Source organism: Amphiura filiformis, chromosome 3 (assembly GCF_039555335.1).
Source record: "Amphiura filiformis chromosome 3, Afil_fr2py, whole genome shotgun sequence".
NCBI lineage: Eukaryota > Metazoa > Echinodermata > Ophiuroidea > Amphilepidida > Amphiuridae > Amphiura > Amphiura filiformis.
The window spans coordinates 77,281,660-77,287,659 of NC_092630.1; positions in this window are offsets into that span (position 1 = coordinate 77,281,660).

The following is a 6,000-nucleotide window of genomic DNA, read 5'->3' on the forward strand; positions in this document are numbered from 1 at the left end:
TTGCCGACAACAGCCGGATCAACAAAAGAGTTGGTAACATCCAAAGTTCAACCTACCAAAGTAGTATCTGCTACTTCTGAAGACATGGGTTCAGGTATCGTGACAACTACTTCACCAGAGGAGGTCGTCAGAACAGACATGATAGGTACCACTGCAGAAGTATTTGATGAAGTTACAACTGTCGAATCTCAGGTACCTGTAACAGACTCTCCAACAGCTGGCACGACCGAAGAAGGATATATCGTTGTAGGCACAACTAAGTCTGCAATTCCTTCCATCACGCCAACGACAGTTGATATGGAAGGATCAGGCACACCTGAGAGTATTGTAGAAGAAATTACAACTCAGATTCCAGTATCAAAGACAGAATTTGCAACTGATGTCATGACAGAAACTGCAGAGAAGATGAGAACAACAGATGGATCTCAAGTGACCACAACACTTTTGACCGAAGAACTTTTGTCTACATCTTTGGCGACTCCGGAGGAACTAGGCTCAGGTGACATGGTAACTGATGCGCCTGAGAAGATCATTGTCACCGACAAAATGACAACCTCTATGCCAACAGAAAAAGTTACTACCGCCAAAGACATTCCTGGCACAACAGAGTCCATACTCACTGTAACAACCGAAGGGGAATTCCTTGACGTGACTACTACGAAATTAGAAACAAAACCAGTAACATTTTCAACCACGCAAGCACCAGCTGATTTAGAAGGGTCCGGAACAACAGAAGGAATTGTCGAAGTTATTGTAACAGAATTGCCGACAACAGCCGGATCAACAAAAGAGTTGGTAACATCCAAAGTCCAACCTACCAAAGTGGTATCTGTTACTTCTGAAGATATGGGTTCAGGTATCGTGACAACTACTTCACCAGAGGAGGTCGTCAGAACAGACATGATAGGTACCACTGCAGAAGTATTTGATGAAGTTACAACTGTCGAATCTCAGGTACCTGTAACAGACTCTTCAACAGCTGGCACGACCGAAGAAGGATATATCGCTGTAGGCACAACTAAGTCTGCAATTCCTTCCATCACGCCAACGACAGTTGATATGGAAGGATCAGGCACACCTGAGAGTATTGTAGAAGAAATAACAACTCAGATTCCAGTATCAAAGACAGAATTTGCAACTGATGTCATGACAGAAACTGCAGAGAAGATGAGAACAACAGATGGAGCTCAAGTGACCACAACACTTTTGACCGAAGAACTTTTGTCTACATCTTTGGCGACTCCAGAGGAACTAGGCTCAGGTGACATGGTAACTGATGCGCGTGAGAAGATCATTGTCACCGACAAAATGACAACCTCTATGCCAACAGAAAAGTTACTACCGCCAAAGATATTCCGGTCACAACAGAGTCCATACTCACTGTAACAACCGAAGGGGAATTCCTTGACGTGACTACTACGAAATTAGAAACGAAACCAGTAACATTTTCAACCACGCAAGCACCAGCTGATTTAGAAGGGTCTGGAACAACCGAAGGAATTGTCGAAGTTATTGTAACAGAATTGCCGACAACAGCCGGATCAACAAAAGAGTTGGTAACATCCAAAGTTCAACCTACCAAAGTGGTATCTGTTACTTCTGAAGATATGGGTTCAGGTATCGTGACAACTACTTCACCAGAGGAGGTCGTCAGAACAGACATGATAGGTACCACAGCAGAAGTATTTGATGAAGTTACAACTGTCGAATCTCAGGTACCTGTAACAGACTCTCCAACAGCTGGCACGACCGAAGAAGGATATATCGCTGTAGGCACAACTAAGTCTGCAATTCCTTCCATCACGCCAACGACAGTTGATATGGAAGGATCAGGCACACCTGAGAGTATTGTAGAAAAAATTACAACTCAGATTACAGTATCAAAGACAGAATTTGCAACTGATGTCATGACAGAAACTGCAGAGAAGATGAGAACAACAGATGGAGCTCAAGTGACTACAACACTTTTGACCGAAGAACTTTTGTCTACATCTTTGGCGACTCCAGAAGAACTAGGCTCAGGTGACATGGTAACTGAAGCGCCTGAGAAGATCATTGCCACCGACAAAATGACAACCTCTATGCCAACAGAAAAAGTTACTACCGCCAAAGACATTCCTGACACAACAGAGTCCATAATCACTGTAACAACCGAAGGGGAATTCCTTGACGTGACTTCTACGAAATTAGAAACGAAACCAGTAACATTTTCAACCACGCAAGCACCAGCTGATTTAGAAGGGTCTGGAACAACAGAAGGAATTGTCGAAGTTATTGTAACAGAATTGCCGACAACAGCCGGATCAACAAAAGAGTTGGTAACATCCAAACTTCAACCTACCAAAGTCGTATCTGTCACTTCTGAAGACATGGGTTCAGGTATCGTGACAACTACTTCACCAGAGGAGGTCGTCAGAACAGACATGATAGGTACCACTGCAGAAGTATTTGATGAAGTTACAACTATCGAATCTCAGGTACCTGTAACAGACTCTCCAACAGCTGGCACGACCGAAGAAGGATATATCGCTGTAGGCACAACTAAGTCTACAATTCCTTCCATCACGCCAACGACAGTTGATATGGAAGGATCAGGCACACCTGAGAGTATTGTAGAAGAAATTACAACTCAGATTCCAGTATCAAAGACAGAATTTGCAACTGATGTCATGACAGAAACTGCAGAGACGATGAGAACAACAGATGGAGCTCAAGTGACCACAACACTTTTGACCGAAGACCTGTTGTCTACATCTTTGGCGACTCCAGAGGAATTAGGCTCAGGAGACATGGTAACTGATGCGCCTGAGAAGATCATTGTCACCGACAAAATGACAACCTCTATGCCAACAGAAAAGTTACTACCGCCAAAGATATTCCGGTCACAACAGAGTCCATACTCACTGTAACAACCGAAGGGAATTCCTTGACGTGACTTCTACGAAATTCGAAACGAAACCAGTAACATTTTCAACCACGCAAGCACCAGCTGATTTAGAAGGGTCTGGAACAACAGAAGGAATTGTCGAAGTTATTGTAACAGAATTGCCGACAACACCCGGATCTACAAAAGAGTTGGTAACATCCAAAGTTCAATCTACCAAAGTAGTATCTGTTACTTCTGAAGACATGGGTTCAGGTATCGTGACAACTACTTCACCAGAGGAGGTCGTCAGAACAGACATGATAGGTACCACTGCAGAAGTATTTGATGAAGTTACAACTGTCGAATCTCAGGTACCTGTAACAGACTCTCCAACAGCTGGCACGACCGAAGAAGGATATATCGCTGTAGGCACAACTAAGTCTGCAATTCCTTCCATGACGCCAACGACAATTGATATGGAAGGATCAGGCACACCTGAGAGTATTGTAGAAGAAATTACAACTCAGATTCCAGTATCAAAGACAGAATTTGCAACTGATGTCATGACAGAAACTGCAGAGAAGATGAGAACAACAGATATAGCTCAAGTGACCACAACACTTTTGACCGAAGAACTTTTGTCTACATCTTTGGCGACTCCAGAGGAACTAGGCTCAGGTGACATGGTAACTGATGCGCGTGAGAAGATCATTGTCACCGACAAAATGACAACCTCTATGCCAACAGAAAAAGTTACTACCGCCAAAGATATTCCGGTCACAACAGAGTCCATACTCACTGTAACAACCGAAGGGGAATTCCTTGACGTGACTACTACGAAATTAGAAACGAAACCAGTAACATTTTCAACCACGCAAGCACCAGCTGATTTAGAAGGGTCTGGAACAACCGAAGGAATTGTCGAAGTTATTGTAACAGAATTGCCGACAACAGCCAGATCAACAAAAGAGTTGGTAACATCCAAAGTTCAACCTACCAAAGTGGTATCTGTTACTTCTGAAGATATGGGTTCAGGTATCGTGACAACTACTTCACCAGAGGAGGTCGTCAGAACAGACATGATAGGTACCACAGCAGAAGTATTTGATGAAGTTACAACTGTCGAATCTCAGGTACCTGTAACAGACTCTCCAACAGCTGGCACGACCGAAGAAGGATATATCGCTGTAGGCACAACTAAGTCTGCAATTCCTTCCATCACGCCAACGACAGTTGATATGGAAGGATCAGGCACACCTGAGAGTATTGTAGAAAAATTACAACTCAGATTACAGTATCAAAGACAGAATTTGCAACTGATGTCATGACAGAAACTGCAGAGAAGATGAGAACAACAGATGGAGCTCAAGTGACTACAACACTTTTGACCGAAGAACTTTTGTCTACATCTTTGGCGACTCCAGAAGAACTAGGCTCAGGTGACATGGTAACCGAAGCGCCTGAGAAGATCATTGTCACCGACAAAATGACAACCTCTATGCCAACAGAAAAAGTTACTACCGCCAAAGACATTCCTGACACAACAGAGTCCATAATCACTGTAACAACCGAAGGGGAATTCCTTGACGTGACTTCTACGAAATTAGAAACGAAACCAGTAACATTTTCAACCACGCAAGCACCAGCTGATTTAGAAGGGTCTGGAACAACAGAAGGAATTGTCGAAGTTATTGTAACAGAATTGCCGACAACAGCCGGATCAACAAAAGAGTTGGTAACATCCAAACTTCAACCTACCAAAGTGGTATCTGTCACTTCTGAAGACATGGGTTCAGGTATCGTGACAACTACTTCACCAGAGGAGGTCGTCAGAACAGACATGATAGGTACCACTGCAGAAGTATTTGATGAAGTTACAACTATCGAATCTCAGGTACCTGTAACAGACTCTCCAACAGCTGGCACGACCGAAGAAGGATATATCGCTGTAGGCACAACTAAGTCTACAATTCCTTCCATCACGCCAACGACAGTTGATATGGAAGGATCAGGCACACCTGAGAGTATTGTAGAAGAAATTACAACTCAGATTCCAGTATCAAAGACAGAATTTGCAACTGATGTCATGACAGAAACTGCAGAGACGAGGAGAACAACAGATGGAGCTCAAGTGACCACAACACTTTTGACCGAAGACCTGTTGTCTACATCTTTGGCGACTCCAGAGGAATTAGGCTCAGGAGACATGGTAACTGATGCGCCTGAGAAGATCATTGTCACCGACAAAATGACAACCTCTATGCCAACAGAAAAAGTTACTACCGCCAAAGATATTCCGGTCACAACAGAGTCCATACTCACTGTAACAACCGAAGGGGAATTCCTTGACGTGACTTCTACGAAATTCGAAACGAAACCAGTAACATTTTCAACCACGCAAGCACCAGCTGATTTAGAAGGGTCTGGAACAACAGAAGGAATTGTCGAAGTTATTGTAACAGAATTGCCGACAACAGCCGGATCTACAAAAGAGTTGGTAACATCCAAAGTTCAATCTACCAAAGTAGTATCTGTTACTTCTGAAGACATGGGTTCAGGTATCGTGACAACTACTTCACCAGAGGAGGTCGTCAGAACAGACATGATAGGTACCACTGCAGAAGTATTTGATGAAGTTACAACTGTCGAATCTCAGGTACCTGTAACAGACTCTCCAACAGCTGGCACGACCGAAGAAGGATATATCGCTGTAGGCACAACTAAGTCTGCAATTCCTTCCATGACGCCAACGACAATTGATATGGAAGGATCAGGCACACCTGAGAGTATTGTAGAAGAAATTACAACTCAGATTCCAGTATCAAAGACAGAATTTGCAACTGATGTCATGACAGAAACTGCAGAGAAGATGAGAACAACAGATATAGCTCAAGTGACCACAACACTTTTGACCGAAGAACTTTTGTCTACATCTTTGGCGACTCCAGAGGAACTAGGCTCAGGTGACATGGTAACTGATGCGCCTGACAAAATGACAACCTCTATGCCAACAGAAAAAGTTACTACCGCCAAAGACATACCTGGCACAACAGAGTCCATACTCACTGTAACAACCGAAGGAGAATTCCTTGACGTGAATACTACGAAATTAGAAACGAAACCAGTAACATTTT